Raw genomic sequence first — 19,994 nt, 5'->3', positions numbered from 1 at the left:
ATTGTTATCTGCTTTTCATTCCCCTGCAGATTTGGGCAAAGGAGAGGAGCATGCAAGCAGCTGTTTATGTATCCTCCTGAGCAATCTCAATGAAACTTTCATGGAGGTTCTCTGCAACTCTCTCCCAAAGGTTTCTAAGGATGACAGCTTTATTTCTTCCTCTGCAGTAGGACACTTTCCAACACCAATGATAACTTTGGCAGGCACTGTTGCTGCACACAGCCTAGCAGCAGATGGGCCCAGGTGGTTTCAGGATGCCAGCAGCAGCTGTGCTCTCTGCCTTTGTTACATTCAGCAGTGTGGCATCAACAAAAATCACCACTGCCTTTGGAAAATGGTGCCAGCATTTAGTGTCATTGCCTTGTATTCATAATGTCATGCAATTGAGCAAGTCTCTCCTCATTTCCCTCACCCCTAGTGAGCCTTACTTAAATTGCTGGTGCTGTGAGTCCCATCATGCGCAGCTCTCCCAAGATGAAGTGTCAAAAGCCATGTCTTATTTAAAACTTTAAGAGAGCAAGGGAAGGGAGTTCTAAATCTTAACATTCACCATCTGTTGTCACTATATTGGCAATGGCTCTTCTGTGTATTTTATCTGCAGCTGATACCTTTCAGGCTGTGATGAATAGGAGGAAGTGCTGGCCAGCTCCCGGTGACAAAAGGGTTAAACTCAGGTAGCTAGCAAGGGTGTTGGCAAGGGGCCAGAAGAACCAATGGGAATACAGTGCTGAAAACTGAATTGGAGATAGATACCTGGCCTGCTCTTCCTTTGTGAATCCTAAGTAAAGTCTGGAGGGAGCAGATGCAGTACTCAGAATTACCATGACTATAAGAAATATTGGACATGGGAGTGGGCCTTTAAGTACAGATCAGCATGGATCATGAGTAAAGGAAAATGTGTATCTAGTCGTGATCAAGGTATTTTTCTTTGTGTTCGTTGTTTGGTTAAACTTCTCTGTTTGAATCTATGCCTTTCCTCCCACATTCACCATTTAAGTTATAGCCCCAAGAATTTTGTGTTTTTGATCTGTTCTTAGTTGTGCTGTAACACCTAGCAACCAAGTATGCTTTATCAAGAATATCTTTTTATTTTGTTAATAAAATCACCTTTTTTTAAGGCGATGACTCAATTCTTGTGTCCTGGAAGGTTACCCTCTGCTCCCTGTCTGGGCACAACTGCTGGTGACAAGGATCAAGTGAACCAAAAACATGCCAGAGGAAGGTGGAGGGTCTCCAGTTCATGTATGCCCAAGAGTACCAGCAGGAAAAGGAGGGGAATATGCATCAGGAATTAATGAGGAATTAATGAGGCTTCTTCAGTAGCAAGCTCACATAAAGCAAACTCCTGAACCTACACGTTCAGAAATCTAGGGCTCACCTCTGTTTATAGTCCCTGGAGAATTCCATTACTCCACCTCCCTGCACCCCCTTCAATATTCCATGTGGTATCCCACCTCTAAAACTCTACTCTGGGGCACATTAAGGCATAGCACAGTTTCACGAGCACAGACCCATGAAAACTACAGTTGCTGCATGTGTATGTAAAATAGACATGAATGTTCTTTCCCAGAAATGAGCATTGTGAGCTGCTGATTCGGTTTTTCTTACAGCTCTGCCAATACGGGAGGACTATGCACCCTGTGCTTACAATGAGCATGACAATTGTGCACAGCTGTGCAGACACTATGATTCTGTCAGAGATGGTGAGCTGTGATAGTTCCATGTGGTGTTTGAAAAGGCACAATTGTGGGACACTGACCACTTGCTCCCAATCACTGCAGTGTGACTCATTTCTGCCCCATTGGGCATTTCTAAAACTTCTGAAAAAACAATGCACTGAGAGGTGAAGGATTGCACATTAGGATACTTAGCCTGTACTGTAGGATACTTGCACTGTATTATTGTGCATTGACACAAGTACTCCTCGTGAGTAAATACAGTATCAATGCAAGGAGCCAAGGATGCACATCCAGAATACTAACTCTGGCAGATTACAGGTAATATACTGATGGCCCTAGAATGTAAATAGTATACTGATGGCTTAAGACTGTAAACTCCTTGAGGCAGGAAATCACTTTGTTCTGTTTGCACTGTGTTTAATACAATGGTATCCTGGTCTCCATTCCCTCTAGGGTGCACAAGTGAGCATAAAGGGTCACACACCTGATAGGTGGACCAGTGCAGCCATGTAGCCACAATGTGCCTGGATCCTGGAAAGGATACACAAGAAGGTGAAGTGCAAGGAATATGGGATGGATAGGGGCACTGGAGTTAGGTTGGGGCTGAGGAGGTTGGGACATGCAGGGCTGTGGTAGGTGGAGAAGGATGCCTCTTCACCTGCCCCAGGGCTATGGCAGGGAGGGAAGAAGAGGATTCCCCCAGTCCCAGGATTGTAACAGGGAGAGGGCTTATGGTGCCTTTTCAAATCCCGAAACCTATGCTTTGCCAGACCCCTTGCTGCAGGGTTTGTGGAGCCCCCATAGAGGTCAGTGTAGGTGACAGAATCATCCCTCTGTGTTATCACAGATTTCACTAGTGTCATTTTCTAACCACAGCGGTCTTCAGTGTGACACCTTTTCTCTCTTGGGCTACCTCAGCTTGGTTATGGTTCTAACTTTTTAAAATATGTATTGTATCTAGGGTTTTTTGTATTTACTTGGGGAGCATATCTGCACATTGCCTCAAATTTGGTACTGCATAGAACAAAATTCATTCCTCACGTCGGTGGAAAAAATTAGGGGGAACATTGATCCTTGACCAGAACTAGGCCTCATAGGTGTAATGATAATAACAGCAGCACATGGGGGGGCAGCAGAGCCCAAGCAAGCCCCAAGGGGAGGGGGGGGACAGCAGAGCCTGAGCCAGGTTCCCTTCAGGTGGCAGTTTTAAAACGCTGAGATCTAGGAGTGACTCCACAGCTCCGGTCACCCCTTCCCCCTCCCAGCAGAAGCAGCTGCTGTAAAAGCTGCCGCCTGCACACGGGGAAGAGGAGGAGGCTGAGCAGCACTGAAGGCCCCTTGGGTCAGGGGCTGTCCTGCGGGCTGGGGTGGAGGGGAGGCAGCCACAGCGGGAACTGTCTCCGGGCTCTGCAGGGGATGGGGGAGCCGAATTTTTCTGTTCTCTCCGTGGCACACCTCTGACTGCCTCGCAGTACACTGGTGTGCTGCGGAACACTCTTTAAGAAACTCTGCATGAATAAAGTCAGTAAAATAGTTGAGAATGGGAAATTACATGAAATATATACTCAATCTCATTATTTTACTCTAAATCCCTATAGAGTTTGTAAATCTATAGCAAGGATATAATTTTCTATTAAGCTCTGCTATAGGAAAATATGATAACAAGCTGATCATTCTCTTTTATAAATGGTACAGCTCTATAGCATGACTATGATTGAACTCTATTGATTTCATTCCTATTGCCTTCTATAGAACTCTTCAAAATGGCAGCAACAAAACCTACTGAGACTCTCATTTTTTGGGAATGTCATTCCATTCTCCCCTAGGAAAGAATAACTCTCTACCTAATGTTAATAGAGAGTAGAAGTAATAAGAGCAATTTTGCATGCACAGTGAATTGGCTTTTCAACTTGACATTTTCACATGGGTTTGCTCCAGGCTAAAAAACACTCTATGCAAGCAAAAATTGCTTTTCAAGAAAATGCCCCTGTCTTGGCACTTCTTCTAAGATGTTTCAAAATAAAAATTGAAAAGCAAGCAGGCGCTGAATGCTCTGGATTACTAATTTGCTTCCCCTCCTTTCATTCCTACAGTAGTCTTTCCAGTTCATAATAGTATAGAGGTAGCTTCTCCAATGGCACAGCTGGTATTCTTCTATATTAGGGTCCTTTAGTCTTTAATACATGTATAACAGAGCAGAAATCTGAGACTCCTCTAAAACTACTTCAGGTTTGACAGAAGTAGCTGACAGTGTTGTAAGGTAAAATTTTTGGTTGATAATTTAGTTAGTTTGAGCTACATCATTTACTGAAATAAACTGACTCTTAAAAATTCAATGTTTAAATATTTAACTTATTAGTTCAGGGACAAATTTCAAACGGACACATATGAGCAAGTCAGGATTTGTGTTTTCAGTCTTTAGGGGTTGAAATATCTGATTTAAATATTTTTTTTACTATAAAACTCACAGACATCAAGTTCAATAACATTTTTAAACAATGCTAGACTGTTGAGATGTTATTGAGTACATAGATATGCTGTTTGCTGCTCTACAAGAATTTGTCACAATCTACATAATAACCATAAGAACAATGACCACAATAGTACTGAGTAAAGAAAACATTGTTCTGTATTTGCTAGAAGCCTGTAGTTTGCAGTCTAAAGACATGTCTGCACTAAAAAATTTTCAAAATAACTTATTTTGAAATAATAATTCCATAAACAATAATTTCAAAATAGTGTGTCCACACTACAGGGAAGCCTTGAAGTTAGTCTGAGGCAGGCTCCCTCAATGTGGACGCTTATTATTTCCAAATAAGGGGAGTTATTTTTAAATAACTCCCCAGTGTAGACCAAAGCTCAGAAAGCAAGCAGGAAACAATACTATTGGTGACCTAACCATAACTAGTTCTCATGATCAGAAATCCTATAATTAAAACACTACAGAATTGAGCCCTGATCTTGCAAACATTTCTTGGGTACCTGCAGGTGAAGAATGCATGATGAACTCATAGAAAAAAAGTGTTCAAAATATTTATCCAAATAAATTCAAATGAAAAATGAGTTTCAGAAACAATATTTTGGGTTCATATTTTAGGAGTGAAAGGAGAAGCTAACCATAAAGGATAATTTAGTCATTGTCAATAATTCTCTCAAATGTAACTACAATGAAATGGAATAGTAGAAACTGCATCAGTGCCCTGAATATTTACTAACTAAGGGTATGTCTACACTACCCTCCTAATTCGAAATAGGAGGGTAATGTAATCATACCACAATTGCAAATGAAGCCCGGGATTTGAATTTCCCGGGCTTCATTTGCATAAAGCCGGCCAGCGCCATTTTTAAATGCCGGCAGTTCGAACCCCGTGCCGCGTGGCTATGTGGAATGAGGAGTACAGCTAGTTCGGATTAGGAAGCCTAATCCGAACTAGCTACTCCGTGCCGCGTGTAGCCGCGCGGCACGGGGTTCGAACTGCCGGCATTTAAAAATGGCGCCGGCCGGCTTTATGCAAATGAAACCCGGGAAATTCAAATCCCGGGCTTCATTTGCAATTGCGGTATGACTACATTACCCTCCTATTTCGAATTAGGAGGGTAGTGTAGACATACCCTAAATGTCATATATAAAATAGGTATCAACAACTGTCAATAAAACCTATTTGCTTTCAGATTATTTTTTTTTAACTTTCAGTATTTATATCTACGGTATTTTAGGTTACAGTGATTTAATGCATATACTGTTTAACTAGAGACAAAATTAGGTATTTTTCTTTATATGAAAAACAATCTTTGCATTTTTTATGATAGTCAGGTAATATTTAATTTAAAAGCAGGGAGAATCAGAAATATTTCAACAGCAGATATGGATGTGGATGCTGGTCAATGAAAAAAAAAATGGTAATTTCTCCATGCTATTCTTCCTATGGGAAAATATGTATAATATAGATTTCCAAAGAGACCTTCAAGTGTCTTCATTTGGGGATTTCACTTGTCAGTGGTTTCCACTAGAAAAAGAGTGTATGCATTTTTAATGGCAGCACTGTCTCTCCTGCCATAGGTGAACATCTATGGTTTTGCATTGTTTAACTAACATCTAGGTCTTTCCTAAATAGTGACCTTTCATAACCAGTACCTCATCCAAAGACATTTATCACCACCATTAATATTTAATTCCCTGAAGATGATGAGATTTTACACTCTGAAGTCTACCAAGCAGAGCCAATTATTTCACCCATTGGTCTCTACTTCCCTATCAGTATTAATATTATTAGTAATAATTAATTATCAAGTAATATAATATTAATAAAATATTCAATATTTATCAATATTTACACATCACTTTAATCAAAGAAACCAACCAATCCTCAACAGCTCTATGGCATGCTGAGTGAACAATATCACTTCTATATTAGATGTGGAAACAGAGATTTTTTTCCCCTCTAAAGACATAACAGATGAGGAGAGAACTTGGATTAGAATTTAAGAGCTCATAATCACCACCATCAGCAATGGCTAGCTGACAGATAAGGGAGAAATCACCTCTGCACTGGACATCTAGCTACATTGAACATGCTCAAGGAAGTCCTAAAATCTCACTGTCAAGAGCCAGATTCCCTTCAACTGCTGGTGAAGGGAGATATTTCAGGTAATCTGAACGGCAAAGGACTAAGTCAAGAGATTTGCATGCAGAAAGTCCATTGGCCAACAGGCACAGATCCTAATTTCTAGTTCCAATAAAACCAAAAGGGCATTGGTAGCATTCTGCACCTTGCATCTTTGGTCATTAATTTGTAACTTCTGTCAAGGGAGGCTATTGAAATGTAATTATTTTGGCCCAGATCTGCAAAGATACTGAAGTACCTAAACTCCAAACTAAGGCTTGGTCTAAGCATGAAACGTAGATAGACCAGGTTACATCACTCATGGCTGTGAAAAAGTTAGCATCCTGAGTAGTTAAATTTGCCTAACCCTCCCAGTTAGATGCTACTAGATACCACCTCTCAAAGAGGTGGATTTCCTAATATTAAGTGGAAAAACGTCTATTCAAATATCCATTTTTGTGCAAGGGTCTACCTCAATCCTGCAGAAATAACTTGAGTGCCTAATTCATTTTATTCCAAGCAATCAATTCCTGAGGCAGCTCCATGCCTAGTGTGCTGACTTTTGTGGATTGCATTCTGAGGTGCCACTCTTTTCCTATTCATTGTACAGGAAGCCTTGATGCCTAGCTTAGCTTTGTGAATAGTAGTGTTGTTCCTGTGATTTTCTAGACACCAAAACTGAGGTTTGTGACACTTGGTGTGGCAACACCTAAGTCCTTTCGTGGAGCCCTCCTTCAGTTACTCTAAATCATGGGTTCCCAAACTGGGGGGCATGCAGAAATTCCGGGATGTGTGAGGGGAGGGCGAAAGCGATCCAGCTACACACACCCATCAATCTCACCCCAAGTTTTACTGCTATTTTTTGGAGGGGGGGCATGAGAGTTTCTCAAAAATGAAAAAGGGGGCGTGATGCCAAAAAGTTTGAGAACCACTGATCTAAATGTTATAGTTGTTTTACTAACCTGCCTGAAAATTGTTTTACTTACAATGCACCTGTATCTGGGACTGGCCAAATTATGAAGTGGTGAATGAGTAGCTCCCTATATAGTGGTATTCTTATCCTCTTTACCTCAGAAGTGTTTAAAAGATTAAATAGTTGGGATTTCTTTCCTTCAGGAAATGGCCAAGATTATTTACTTCAGGCTTTCTGAACAGAGCAATCAAGTTGCTGAAACTCCACTGTTTTTTTCTCTTTGGACAAATGAGTCACTTATATTTTTTCTTGGGTGAAAGTAGTGACCTATGCCAGGACTGTACATTCAGCTCTTGATAAACTCTATGATGACAGTGCCCATGCTAATATCTCTGTTTTACCAACATTTCTTCAAACTAGTTTTCTTTGGACCCTCCAGGATTGGAGGACTCTGTAGCTGTCCTTCCCTGTCGGTACTAGAGGGAGGCCACACACCCCATACTACCATAAATCTATAAAGGTTAGGCTTGATGAGTCATGGAGCTATTCCTTTAGGCAGGGCAGTTTAAGAAATCTGGACTTCTGGCTAGGTGAAACAATAAATAGTCTACAGAGCTCTAGCCTTCGGGTGGAGGAGAGCAATGCACTGTCTGTAGCTTGGCCTCTTGGCTCAAGCACAGGGTGGACAAAGGCAGGCGTCTAGGCCTACGATGTGTTGGTGGCCACCCCAGATGGGTCAGCCAGAGAAGGAAAGGGCATGCAGGCCTGTTCAACTCCAACAGGTCCCATCCCAGAGCCCTAACTCTGGTGATTAGTTATGCCACTGAGATGGTGGGGATTCCACCAAAACATGCTGACATCAGTTCTGGCAACACAAACTGGACTATAGCCTCGTGTCCCTGAGCTACTTCCTACTATCCCTTTGGAATGTAACTCTGTCTCCTGGAATTCCTCTGTCTCCCTGAGGAACATGGCCAGCAGTAGTCCCAGTTGCAACTCCAGGTACTGGACTTTCAGCAGTTTCAGAACCTTTTCTGAGACCTTAGCATGGCAGACCTCTGTCTCAGGCATAGGGCTCAGGAGAGGATGAGAGATGTCTGCTTCCTTCTCTGACTCTCACATAATTGAGCTTCAGTGCCTTCCTTTTAAACTGCCTGTCCCATCCCTGCTTAGGCTCAGTTCCTGAGGCTAAGAGAAAAATTGGCTTTTTTTTCCAAAATATTTTTCAATTGATATTTGTCTAGAAAATGCCACTTTTGGCCTTTTAATGTAATAAACTAATCTATTGTATATTCCTGCCCAAAACTAGAGTGCTACAATGCCAATTTCTATTTTCTTCATCTATATTTATCTTATATATAGAATTTAGAGAGAATCCTATTCGTTAGGACTAACTCAAGGAAAGTTTGCTTACTTTGAAACTAATGCACCCACAATCACCAGTCAGGATCAAAAAACTTGGCCATTTAATTTTCATGATAGTTCTGTTGAAAGACATTTTCAAATAAAACTTGAAAAATATTTTCTATGGCATTTGTATGAATCTGAATTAGCATCCCGCATTCCAAGCCAAGCAAAGGGCAGCATGCATTTCTAATGCCTCGAGAGAAAAGCAAGTACCAAGTTGTGACTCCTATTTCTCCTTTGCTACATTAGGGAAGTAAGCAGCACAATCGAATTTCCTATTACAGCTTAATACTCCCTCTGCACTACCTCAAGTGTACTGGCTCAATCCACATCTGCCATCATGGAAAGGAATATTGTAGTCTTCTGGCAGATGATTTTCACACCTGTCCTACTCTCAATACTCCTCCTTATTTTACTATGGAGGAGTTTAACCAGGGGCATGACCTGACCCTCAAGAAATACAAAAATTGTACTCTAGGCCATAATTTAAAATGTGGCTGATTTGTACATCAAGACTTCTTTGTAAATAAGGTACAACATTTCCTAATGTAATCTGTCTCTCTCAATAATTTACAAATATGGACCAATAAATATAAAGTATTATTATGAGGCAGAAGAAATAAGATCTACATGCTCTAGCCAGTAACATGTTTTAGAATGAAAAACTATGGATTAAGGCCAGATAGTGAACCCCTTGCTCATACTGGTGAGCAGTTACTTGTTTATGGAATGATTAACTACCCACCAATGTGAACAAGGTGTTCCCAATCTGGCCCTAAGTGTGTTATGCATTTTTATACAATTAATCGAAGATTAGCATCTAATAATTCAATAGACGACTTTCACACTGTGGTTGACACTCACTTGCCCAAAAGGGTTTGATTAATTAGTGTTGTAAAATAATGCATTGTGAGCCCACCTGAGGCAAATTACTTTTCACACAGCTCTGACAGCGTGTCTTTCTTCCACCTGTATAATTTATGTTAAATGTTACAGTCTCTGGTAACAAACAGTGCTTGTAAATTAAAGCTGTAGGATAACAGACACATGAAAGGAACCAGGTTTCCAACTGAGAATTATTTTTCATGGATTAAAATTAAAATCATAGATCAAATTCACTGTGGTAGGTCTCTAGAGACAGCAAAATATGAAGAAAAAGCTGGTGCAAGATCCTTGTTGCCTTTTGTTTTTCTTTTGCCAGATTATTCTGATTTGAGCTCAGATATTAATACTGGTAGTCTATGGATTGACTGAGAACTTGATGACTGGATAGGTTGGCTGGCTACCTCCTGAACTGGGCAAAACCTCCTTCCAATCCTTGACTACCCTCCCCCTTCTTTCTTCCCTCACTTCTACCAGATCCTGACATTCTATCTTGTGCAATATCACTGCCAATTTTACAATCAGTTTTGGATTCTTTAAAAAGATATGCTGTAGTTGAAATAGGAATTATTTAATAGAAGCCCTGTGTGACTTGTGTTATGTAGACATCAGAACAGATGTTCATATCGATCCTTTCTCGCCTTATAAATCAATGGGCTTGTCTACACTGAAAGTGTCACAGCAGCGCAGCTGTAGCACTGCAGAGAAGACACCATCTATGCTGGTGGGAGGGATTCTTCTGTTGACTCTCGTTCTCTGTTTCCAGGAAAGGAGATAGCTAGGTTAATAGGATTTCTTCTGTCGACCTAGTGCTATCTACACCAGGGATTACATAGGTTTGACTATGTTGCTCAGGCTGGTAGATTTTCCACATCCCAAGTTACATAATTATGTCAACCTAATTTCCTAGTGTAGATCAGACCTATGAGTCTCCAAAATATATCCCTTGCTATGCCCGTGATGTCATGATCTAACACCTCTGTCCTCTCTGACTTCCCATCTCTCCTCTCTCTGGTAAATACAACACACTAAACTCAAATAGTCTTTCCTGCCTTCCACTCTGATTGTGTTACCATCTGTTTGAATCCTTGCACAACTAGTTCACAATTCTTGCTCTCAACTTCAAGGCTCTACATAATGCTCTGCCTTTATTTTCAATCCTACTCATACAACATTCTTTTTCTTCTTTTTTCATCAATGAGCCCAATGTGTCCTTCTATCTCTCACTGATTCATACTCTTCATGCTGTCCCTATGGGCAAGTCCTCACTACAGGGTTAGACCAGTGCAGATGGTCTGATGCAGCTGTACTGTGGTAGTGTATCTGGTGAAGACAGGCTATGTTGATTGGAGAGTGGTCTCCCATTGGTATAATCATTCCACCGTGGTAATAATGGAAGCTGAGTGGGTGGAAGAGTGTCTCCTGGTGTCATTGTGCCAGTGTGGACAATGCAGAATGTGTGTCGATTACAAGGGGAAGGGGCTTTTTAACAATGCTTAGTGGCATGAGTTTTATTAACTTAGGCAGCAATGTAGTCCTGCCCTATGACTGTACCAGGCTCTTTGATGCAGTGTGCTTGGTCAGCTCCTCCTATTTCAAGTACCTTCCAACTATTTACTTCCTGCAGTTAGCCTTCTATTGCTAATAAGCCTCTTCAACTCATTCTTCCATCCTTTTAAAAAATATATTGAGAACAGTAACAATTATATTATAATTAAGGCTGCCGACTGTTTCTGTTATAAAACTCTATTCAGGTAATTCAGCTAGTTCTAACCTTAAGAAATATGCAGCAGTTGGGGCTGAAATTTTCTATGCTCCGTCAAAGAATTTTTTGCTGAAAGTCTGAGCAAACATGATTTGGAAAAGAGTACAAGCAAACCAAACTGACCAAAACTTTTATCCTGATAATTGCAGATAGGAAACTTTGTTCTGACCAGTTCTACCACCAATATTGTACATGTCTAGCAACTGAAATTTGCCATAGACTTTCTGATCAATAGTGCTCAGCTGTTTGACAAAAAAAAAGTTTTCTTTTATTAAAGGTCTAAGACCTTGATCACTGTGTACTATACATGCACATCACAATATTATTTTATCTGATTTAACCCACAGGGATATATCTAACCACAGATGCACACTTGGAGAGATGTCATGGGCAAAATCCCAGTCCCAGTGAAGTAAATGGTAGTTACAGACTTGACAGATGTGCACATTTGAACAATCTTTATTGAGTGCCTTTTATGTGGAACTAGGTGGGAATATTTATGTACAGGTTGTGAGTATTATTTGGATTATAAAATGTCAAGTCATTGTTCTGTATTGATATTTTATTAGTTTCACAAAGTGGAGGAGCAGGTTTTGTTGAAACTAGAAAAGTAGTGAAGGACTTTCTGAGGTTATTTTCTATGTACAATACACATGACCATTATTTTTAGAGGGCCATAGTCTGCAGTCCTGGAGCTATATGCAAAGATCAACAGTTTTGAATTTAAAAAATAGGACTGGAAGAGACCTCCTGGTCATCCAGTCCAGTTCCCTGATAGCTCAGGAAACCACATTGTATAATCTCATTCGTAAATTTGTCAAACCCCATCCTAACTTTATGATGTTTTTCTTTACCCATTCCTTTTTTGCATTCATTGTTTAATGCAGGACCCGCTACTGCTCAACTCAATGGCAAAACTGTTTGGCACAAATTCGCAACTGGGGGGCGGGGTATGACTGATATGAAATGGAGTACAAGGGGACATTCTGTCTTGCAATGTAGCTTTCCGTGACCTCTTTCTACTGTTTCTGGGAGTGTTGTGCTCTTTGTTGCATGTATCTTAGCAGGAGTCTCTGTGTTTCCCCAAGTCAAAGGCTGAAAATGGGGTCAGTCCTTTCTGCAGGGGGAGCAAGAGTGAGGTTGGAGTCTCTTTATCTGCTCCCAGTATCTAAGCGGAATCTGGCTATCGTGTTTTATTTGGGCACAGGGTAGACCAAATAGGCCCGATTCTGACATCAACTCATTTTGAATTGTACAACAATCCCTTTGAAATTAAGAGTAAAGAATTGCCCAATGTGAGTAAGGGTGGTAAAATAAGGGCCACCTAGCATGGCTCTTTAATGATTTTGAAAGGCTCAATAAAACATAAAAGGCTGTATGGAGGGATAGGAATAGAAAAGAAGTGGCTGCAGGAGTAAGTAGTAGTTGGGAGAAATAATGGCACTGTTTCCTTATAGGGCTAGGACCAGGAGCCTAGCAGAGTAGGTAGGGCCAGGTTCCTTTTTTTCTCCCACCCAGTTTGGAGAAGAATTGGAAGAAAGGGAACAGCATAAAAGCTGCCTCCTTCATCCCAGGGAAGGCAAACTAGGACACTAATGAGTAGAGCTGCCTACTGGCTCCTTCAGATTGGAAAGCAAATGAGGGCATTCAGCCTAAAGGAGCTGGCAGAAGCTTTACAGCTGGCTGTTCAAATGCAAAAGGCATGAGACAAAAAAACCCAGCTCTAGGAGGAGAGCTGAGGGGAAAATCCTGTGTGGAAGAGGGAGCTACTGGCTGTTCTGATGGTGAGAGACAAAGAGACTGCTGGAAATACAGTTTAGCAGCTACAGAGAATGGCTGGGAGCAGTCCATTATAGCTGGTTAAGGAGAAGGATCCATCCAGGAAGGATTTGGAGACCTAGTAAAAGTAAGGAAAGCTCAGAGAAGTGGTAGAGGGATTGAAGAAACCCCTATGAGCCTTATTTCCTTGGGCTGGAACTAAAATGGAGAGGATAGGTCTGGGTTTCCCTGCTTCTCTCCCCAGACCTAGACTGTTAAAAAGAAGCCAGGAACAGCAAGTTTCAGATAGAGGATAGGAGGTAGACTTGCAGTCCATTAGATGTTGAGGTTCCTATTTCTGGATTTCTTTCCATCTTTTTCTTCTAGAATGGATTGAGCAGTGAACTGTATAGAGGGACAGGCCACCGAAATGACAGATAGCAGTGGAAACAGAAGATATGTCTAGATTACATGACTCCGTCAACGGAGCCATGTAGCTGAGTTTACTAGACATAGTAAACCTTGTGAAATTAGGTTTACCGAAGCGGTCGACAAAGGCTTCCATTGTCCACTGTGGTGCATCCAGACTGCCCCGCTGTGCCACCAAACAGCTGATCAGCACAGCACAGCGGCCATTTTGATGTAAATGAAACAGTGATTATTTAAATTGCCACTTCGTTTTCCTATGTCTAGTAAACTCATCTACATGGCTCTGTCGACGGAGCCAGGTAGTCTAGACGTACCCAGAATGACTAAAGGGGGTGCTAAACTAAGAAAAACAGCAATACCATACCTGAACATAAGGAGAGGCTCATGTATACCTCCCTTTCATTAAGTTACATTAATTAATATTACCCACAATGGCTGTAAAACCTTAAAACATAGCTCTCACGTAAAGTGCAGTGATGTAAAGAGAATCTATTTACAAAGGAGCTATATTCTGATCTAATAGTTTTGTTCTTGGTATATCAGGCAGAGGGAAGAATGATCTATAAAGATTTTTCACAGCATCATTGCACAATTATGTCAGAATGTCAGATAATGGTAACAACCAAGGAAAGATACTGAAACCTTTCATGTTCATTACCAGACTGTTATAACTTTCCTCTGAGGTACCCTACTTTGTCATATAATTACAAGAATGTGTGTTTCTACTCACAAATGCCAATTTGGCCGTGTCCAGACTCAGGGGTTTTTTCGGGAAAAGTAGCCTTTTCCCGAAAAAATTTCCCCTGCGTCCAGACTCAAGCCGCGTTCTTTCGAAATTATTTCGAAAGAACGCGGCTTTTCTTTCGATGGCGGTAAACCTCAATTTACGAGGAAGAACGCCTTCTTTTGAAAGCTTCTCTTTCGAAAGAAGGCGTTCTTCAATGTAAAGAGGCCGTCTTCGAAAGAGAGCATCCAGACTCGCTGGGTGCTCTCTTTCGAAAAAGCGGATTTCTCTTTCGAAAGATCCGCCTGCAATCTAGACGCGATCTTTTGAAAGAGGCTCTTTCGAAAGATGCTTTCGAAAGAGCCTCTTTCGAAAGAAGCCTGCAGTCTAGACATAGCCTTAGTGGGTACAAAAACATGAGGGTCGGGGAGGGGAGATAACTGCACAATCTTTCTGTTTTTTCATATTTGAGTTAATTTTTATCTATTAATTTGCACTCAACAGAACAGCTTTGTCTTTCATTTAAAAACCCTGCAATACAAGAACTATTACATAACCAAAAGCAGTAGCCCATCTGCTGTTCCCTCACACCACAAACAACAAACATTGGTCACAATCTCCTACCCTCTCATATTCCACACCTACATTCCTTGTCCACTGTTAAGAGAAGTGTTGGAAGGGACTGGAAGGGCTGAGAATAAGCATTTCTGCCTCCCAGGCTTTGAAAAGTTCTGACAGCTTGGGGGAGTGTGAAGAACACTCCACCACTACAGAAAATAGAATCATAGGGTTGAGAAAAACCTCGGGAAGTCATTGACTCCAACTCCCTGCTGAAAGCCAGGGCTTTGTTAAGCTGTGATGAAAAAACCCTCTAGGATGGAGATTCCACCACTTCCCTAAGCAACCTATTCCAGTGCTTCACCACCCTCCTAGTGAAATAGTTTTACCTAATATCCCACCTAGACCTCCCCCACTGTAACTTTAGACAATTGCTCCTTGTTCTGTCAGCTGTCACCACTGAGAACAGCCTCTCTCCATCCTCTTTGGAAGCCCACTTCAGGTAGTTAAAGGATGCTATCAAATTCCCTCTCACTCTTCTTTTCTAATAAAAACAAGCCTCACCCCAAAATATTACCGGCTACGTGTACACCACACACTTCTGGTGGCTCAACCTTTCTCTGCTACCTTCCTGCTGCCAGAGCCTCCTCCTCCCCACCCACCCACACCGCTGGAATCTTTTACACAGTGTGGAAGGGCTCCAGCAATGAGACACTGCACTGCTAAAATAGGATTGTGCACATGTCTCCGGTGAATAGAGAGCCATGTGGGCTATGTACTCACCTTACTTCCACATAGCCATAAGCAGGTCCTCTGGGCCAAGTCTGGACAGCTCTCTAATCATCTGCTAAAGGAGGGGAAATGAGCCACACCTGCTGCCTCTGGGCCTCTCTGAGCAAAAAAGTTTCTCACTGAAATTGTGACTGGGGTGGGCTCAGCAGGTTGGTCACTATCAGATTCTGATGTGAAGCCTGGAGTACAAATGCCTTGGAATTCAAATTCCCAGCCATCTTTCTCTCACCTGCCAAAGTGACCTTGATTTCTTATAAGGGATAGAAGAATTTGCTCCTTGCCCACTCCTGTTGTTTCTTCCTGCTCTCCAGACTGGAGGTTCTCCCTTCCTCTTTTCCCACTTCCTAGTTGCCACTTATTTATGGTGGCAGAAAGTAAATCATAGAAACATAGAATACTAAGACTGGAAGGGACCTCGAGAGGTCATCGAGTCCAGTCCCCTGCTCTCATGGCAGGACCAAATACTGTCTAGACCATCCCTGATAGACATTTATCTAACCTACTCTTAAATATCTCCACAGATGGAGATTCCACAACCTCCCTGAGCAATTTATTCCAGTGTTTGACTACCCTGACAGTTAGGAACTTTTTCCTAATGTCCAACCTAAACCTCCCTTGCTGCAGTTTAAGCCCATTGCTTCTTGTTCTATCCCCAGAGGCCAAGATGAACAAGTTTTCTCCCTCCTCCTTATGATACCCTTTTAGATATCTGAAAACTGCTATCATGTCCAGCCTCAATCTTCTCTTTCCTAAACTAAACAAACCCAATTCCTTCAGCTTTTCCTCATAGGTCATGTTCTCTAGACCTTTAATCATTCTCGTTGCTCTTCTCTGGAACCTCTCCAATTTCTCCACATCTTTCTTGAAATGCGGTGCCCAGAACTGAACACAATACTCCAATTGAGGCCTAAGCAGCGCAGAGTAGAACGGAAGAATGACTTCTGTGTCTTGCTCACAATACACCTGTTAATGCATCCCAGAATCATGGTTCCTTATCCAGCCAGTTATGCACCCACCTTATAGTAGCCCCATCTAAGTAGTATTTACCTAGTTTTTTTATAAGAATATCATGCGAGACCATATCAAACGCCTTACTAAAGTCTAGGTATACCACATCCACTGCTCTCCCTTATCCACAAGACTCGTTATCCTATTAAAGAAAGCTATCAGATTGGTTTGACATGATTTGTTCTTTACAAATCTATGCTGGCTGTTCCCTATCACCTTGCCACTTTCCAAGTGTTTACAGACGATTTCCTTAATTACTTGCTCCATTATCTTCCCTGGCACAGAAGTTAAACTAATTAGTCTGTAGTTTCCTCGGTTGTTCTTATTTCCCTTTTTATAGATGGGCACTATATTTGCCCTTTTCCAGTCCTCTAGAATCTCTCCTGTCTCCCATGATTTTCCAAAGATGATAGCTAGAGGCTCAGATACCTCCTCTATTAGCTCCTTGAGTATTCTAGGATGCATTTAATCAGGCCCTGGTGACTTGCAGGCATCTAACTTTTCTAGGTGATTTTTAACTTGTTCTTTTTTTTATTTTATCTTCTAAAATTACCCCTTTACCACTAGCATTCACTATGTTAGGAGTTCCTTCAGACGTCTCGGTGAAGACCGAAACAAAGAAGTCATTGAGAATCTCTGCCATTTCCAAGTTTCCTGTTACTGTTTCTCCCTCCTCACTGACCAGTGGGCCTACCCTCTCCTTGGTCTTCATCTTGCTTCTAATGTATTTATAAAAAGTCTTCTTGTTTCCCTTTATTCCGGTAGCTAGTTTAAGCTCATTCTGTGCCTTTGCCTTTCTAATCTTGCCCCTGCATTCCTGTGCTGTTTGCCTATATTCATCCTTTGTAATTTGTCCTACTTTCCATTTTTATATGACTCCTTTTTTATGTTTAAATCATGCAAGATATCGTGGTTAAGCCAAGGCGGTCTTTTGCCATATTTTCTATCTTTCCGGCACATCGGAATAGCTTGCTTTTGGGCCCTTAACAATGTCCCTTTGAGAAACTGCCAACTCTCCTCAGTTGTTTTTCCCCTCAGTCTCTGTTCTTCTCTTACTCAGATCTTTTATTATTCTATGTCTTTGAAGGAACAACAATAAGAATCCTTCCCTTCTTTCTGAGCTGATGCAGCAGCCTCATGTATCTTTTCTTGGGATGACGTAGGCATCTACCGGGATGTAGTTTAATCTGTGAGCAGGAAGAGATAAGATGACTGGTTGGGGGTCCTAAATATCAAAAGTGTAGATCCATTAAGAAAAAAAAACCCCAGAATAAGTGTACATGTACTTTAAATATTTACTGGACCTAATTTTCAAAAAGGCTCAACATACAAGGATTGTCCATACACTTACTTAAATCAAGTGGCACCAGTGGAATATGCTAGACACGAAAAATGTGGCTACTTGATTTTGGTTCTGTGGAAACAAATTCATATTTAGGTAGAAGCCATCTTGTATAACAGAAACCATTTCAGCTTTTTGCTTTATCACGTAGACCAGAGTGAACTTTCTGTCACCCCCATGTGCCAGGCCAGAGAGATGTGCTATTAGAATGTGTTAATTGAGCTGATTGAGAAAGGAGATTAACTCCCTAGTACCTGCCCACCGTCTTGCTGATAAGGCTTAGCTTTTTTAAGTTTAATTGAGGATTTCTGTAATCGGATGCCCTGATGTCAGACTGTTTGGTTAAGGGTATAAAGATACTAGGATTTATTGTATTAGCAGCCTTACTGGGCCCAGCTCTGCTGGGACCACTTTTGGCTCACTTTGTCCCTTAGGGTATGTCTATACTACCCCGCTAGTTCGAACTAGCGGGGTAATGTAGGCATACTGCACTTGCTAATGAAGCCCGGGATTTGAATTTCCCGGGCTTCATTAGCATAAGCGGGGAGCCGCCATTTTTAAATCCCCGCTGCTTCGAACCCCGTGCAACGCGGCTACACGGGGCTCGAACTAGGTAGTTCGGACTAGGGTCCTATTCCGAACTACCGGTACTCCTCGTGAAACGAGGTGTACCGGTAGTTCGGAATAGGAACCTAGTCCGAACTACCTGGTTCGAGCCCCGTGTAGCCGCGCTGCACGGGGTTCGAAGCAGCGGGGATTTAAAAATGGCGGCTCCCCGCTTATGCTAATGAAGCCCGGGAAATTCAAATCCCGGGCTTCATTAGCAAGTGCGGTATGCATACATTACCCTCCTAGTTCGAACTAGGAGGGTAGTGTAGACATACCCTTATTGATTAATAAAGCTGTTTATTAGCCGCCAAAACAGAGAGGAGCTTTTGCTTCAACAGTGCCTAAATGGGAGGGGAACTGTTTCCCCTGTAGGTGCTGAGCACTCTAGAAAATATGATCCTACAATAATCTTCAAAGGAAATTCTGCATATTTTCTGGGTCCCAAGTAGTTCTTCAAGGAAAATATAGCATATTTTTATCCTATACAATAAACTACTTAAATTTTACAGAAAAAAACTTAGAAGTGCCAACATACCATAGCATAGTATAATTATCTCAATTACATCTACTAACAGCATGAAGGCAGAGACATATTGACTTTTTTACAAAGGTTGATTTTCCCCCCCTTCTAATAATCTCTCTAGTGTAAAACTAACAGTGCCATTAGCTAGTCCAGGTGCATCTCAAGTATTTCTTTGCTGACTGATAAAAACAAACACAATGCCTACAAAAACAGACATGGGGATACTTGGTATTCATTAGGGCTCTCAAAACACCCTGTCAAATAATGTTAACATTCCTTTGCTGTGTTATGTATGCTGCTTCTTTCAATAGGATCAGGTAATTAAGGGAATTTACAGGCGATTCCAAATTTTCATGTGCATTACTTTGGACTTAGATTAAAACAAAGATGGCAGACCTCTTATTTTCCCCATATATTTTCCATTGGTAATTTGTTCCAAATCTTCCAACTGTACTAACGTGGTTGGCATGGGATTACAGGCAGTCCCCGACTTACGCGGATCCGACTTATGTCGGATCCGCACTTTCAAACGGGGCTTTCTCGCCCCGGAGGTCGAGGTGGCGGATTGCTACCTGCGAGCTCCGGGGCGAGAAAGCCCCGTTCATAAGCTGCTCCGGTGCCCCTGGTCTGCTGGAGACCGTCTCCAGCAGACCAGGGGCACCGGGCGGGTTCCCGCGCTTCTGAGGTTTTGCCAGAGCAAAGCCTCAGAAGCGCGGGAGCCCGCCGCGGCTGCGGCTTCAGTCACGGTGCCTGTGGTCTGCTGGGGACCGTCCCCAGCAGACCACAGGCACCGGGACTGAAGCCGCAGCCGTGGCGGGTCCCGCGCCTCTGAGACTTTGCCAGAGCAAAGCCTCAGAGGCGCGGCATCCCCATGTCCCTGGTCTGCTGGGGGGGGAGCGCAGCTAGTGTACCCCCCCAGCAGACCAGGCTTTTGTTTTGGACCCTGGGACAGAGCAGCTGGGGCGCTGCCGATTGGTCCTGCAGCGCCGCTCTGGGCACTA

This window comes from Pelodiscus sinensis, chromosome 2 (genome assembly GCF_052426305.1).
Source record: "Pelodiscus sinensis isolate ZL-2025 chromosome 2, ASM5242630v1, whole genome shotgun sequence".
Classification (NCBI taxonomy): domain Eukaryota; kingdom Metazoa; phylum Chordata; order Testudines; family Trionychidae; genus Pelodiscus; species Pelodiscus sinensis.
Note: the sequence above shows the minus strand (reverse complement) of the source record.